Below are 2,884 nucleotides of genomic sequence, written 5' to 3' on the forward strand. Positions count from 1 at the left end.
TAAGCTTAAATTTTTTTTTTCTTTGCTTTCATGCTTAATTTAAGGATGAACATTTACCGTGGTGGATAAAGTGTGATAAAAGTTGAACTGGAATAGCAGGAAAGGCATATATAAGCAAACAAACACGCTGACAAGGAAAAATAAATTGGCAATTTGGAAGCGCGAATCTCGCTTACGGCCATACCACTCTGAGAATGCTCGATCTCGTCTGATCTCGGAAGCTAAGCAGGGTCGGGCCTGGTCAGTACTTGGATGGGAGACCGCCTGGGAATACCAGGTGCTGTAAGCTTTAATTTTTTGTTCTTTGCTTTCATGCTTTATTCAGGGATGAACATCTACAGTGGTGGATAAAGTGTGATAAAAGTTGAACTGGAATAGCAGGAAAGGCATATAAGCAAACAAACACGCTGACAAGCAAAATCAAATTGGCAATTTGGAAGAGCAAATCGTGCTTACGGCCATACCACTCTGAGAACGCTCAATCTCGTCTGATCTCAGAAGCTAAGCAGGGTCGGGCCTTGTTAGTACTTGGATGGGAGACCGCCTGGGACTACCAGGTGCTGTAAGCTTTAATTTTTTTTTTCTTTGCTTTCATGCTTAATTTGAGGATGAACATTTACCGTGGTGGATAAAGTGTGATAAAAGTTGAACTGGAATAGCAGGAAAGGCATATAAGCAAACAAACACGCTGACAAGCAAAAATAAATTGGCAATTTGGAAGAGCAAATCTCGCTTACGGCCATACCACTCTGAGAACGCTTGATCTCGTCTGATCTCGGAAGCTAAGCACGGTCGGGCCTGGTCAGTGCTTGGATGGGAGACCGCTTGGGAATACCAGGAGCTGTAAGGTTTAATTTTTTTTTCTTTGCTTTCATGCTTTATTTAGGGATGAACATCTACAGTGGTGAATAAAGTGTGATAAAAGTTGAACTGGAATAGCAGGAAAGGCATATAAGCAAACAAACACGCTGACTAGCAAAAATAAATTGGCAATTTGGAAGAGCGAATCTCGCTTGCGGCCATACCACTCTGAGAACGCTCGATCTCGTCTGATCTCGGAAGCTAAGCAGGGTCGGGCCTGGTTAGTACTTGGATGGGAGACCGCCTGGGAATACCAGGTGCTGTAAGCCTAATTTTTTTTTTTGTTTTGTTTTCATGCTTCATTTAAAGATGAACATCTACTGTGGTGGATAAAGCGTGATAAAAGTTGAACTGGAATAGCAGAAAAGGCATATAAGCGAACAAACAAACTGAAAGGCAAAAATAAATTGGCAATTTGGAACAGCAACTCTTGCTAATGGCCATACCACTCTGAGAACGCTCGATCTCGTCTGATTTCGAAAGCTTAGCAGAGTCGGACGTGGTAAGTACTTGGATGGGAGACCGCCTGGGAATACCAGGTGCTGTAAGCTTTAATTTTTTTTTGTTTGGCTTTTATTTGCTTTCATGCTTTATTTAAAGATGAACATCTACTGTGGTGGATAAAGTGTGATAAAAGTTGAACTGGAATAGCAGCAAAGGAATATATATAATAAGCAAACCCTTCGCTATCTGTCCGGTGGTGGTGTAGCAGTTAATGTCTTGGTCTCTAATGTAAGACTTTCCTTGTTTGACTCTTACCTTTAGTTTCATATTGAACATAATAAGAAGTTTTTAAAAACAGAACAATGAAAGGTCATTAAAATTGGTTTCTGGTAAATCATGGTATATTAGTGCTGCAGGTGTTGGAGATGTGGTTCTTGTACCTGAGTCACTTCTCATAGACTTCTGGTTACTGAGAGAATGTACCGGACGGAGAAGTTTTGACCCTCTACCATTATGATCTAAGAGAAAACAGTGGTGTCCTAATTATAGAAAAGACAAGAGTCTAATAAGCAAATGCTTCTTTGCCTCTCCTGTGTTAGTGTAATGGTCAGTGAAGTGGTCGCTGCTATCTGACTCACCCGGTTCGATTCCTACCGCTTAGCTTTCCTTTAAATTGTTTAAAAAGTTTTAAAAGAACCAAAAAAGGTCCTAAAATTCAGGCTCTTGCAGGAGATCCTGTGGCTCAAATGGAAGCGCTTTGCCTCTGGATTGAGAGGTTGCTGGTTTAAACCCCCGCCAGGGCTCAAAGTTAAGAGTGTTGAAGGTTCTGCTGGTCAGGTATGGCTGCGTGGACGGTTGGATGTGAACGGTTTCCGATGGTGTATCCTGAAGCAGGGGGGCAATATCCGGGTATCTGCCCCCCCAGCGCTTGAGAAGCTGAAAACAGAGGGTTATGAAGCAAAAACGTCCAAAAAAGTATCGACTTAGTTTTGCATATATAGGGAAAAAGTCTGCCAAAAACCTATCACCTTCACTTTTTCTGAGGCAGCAGGTCTTCACAGCCTTTGTTCACAGTTAACAACTCCATTGCTCACCACACACTACTTTCCACACAGCCTACCCAGTATGGGGACAAGCCAGATTCGAACCAGCAACCTCTGAACGCAGAGGTAAGGCTTTTATTACAAAGCCATCAAGTCCCACAACTCACCTTCTGTTTTTGGGGGGTTTATCCTTTGTTTCGTGCTTCAAAGCAAGTAATTCAGACCAGACAAAAACACAGACAGCAGGATTCGAACCCTGAACCCCACCAACAGCGAAATACCAGTCTTAACCCACTGAACCATCGGGAAGGACCGGCTGCGACGATTGTTTAGAGCAGTCCTATCTTTTCTTTCAATCCATCAAGACAAGAATATAATGCTAACGACAGAGGTAGGAAGCAAACCCATATCATGACTAGCAGGAACAAAGTAGGATTTGAATCCTGATTCATACCATTAGCAAGGCACCAGCATTAACCCACTGAACCATCAGGAAGGACAAGCTGGAAAGCTTGTTTAGAGCAGGTCTATATTTC

This window comes from Silurus aristotelis, assembly GCF_946808225.1.
Source record: "Silurus aristotelis genome assembly, chromosome: 8".
NCBI classification, from domain to species: domain Eukaryota; kingdom Metazoa; phylum Chordata; class Actinopteri; order Siluriformes; family Siluridae; genus Silurus; species Silurus aristotelis.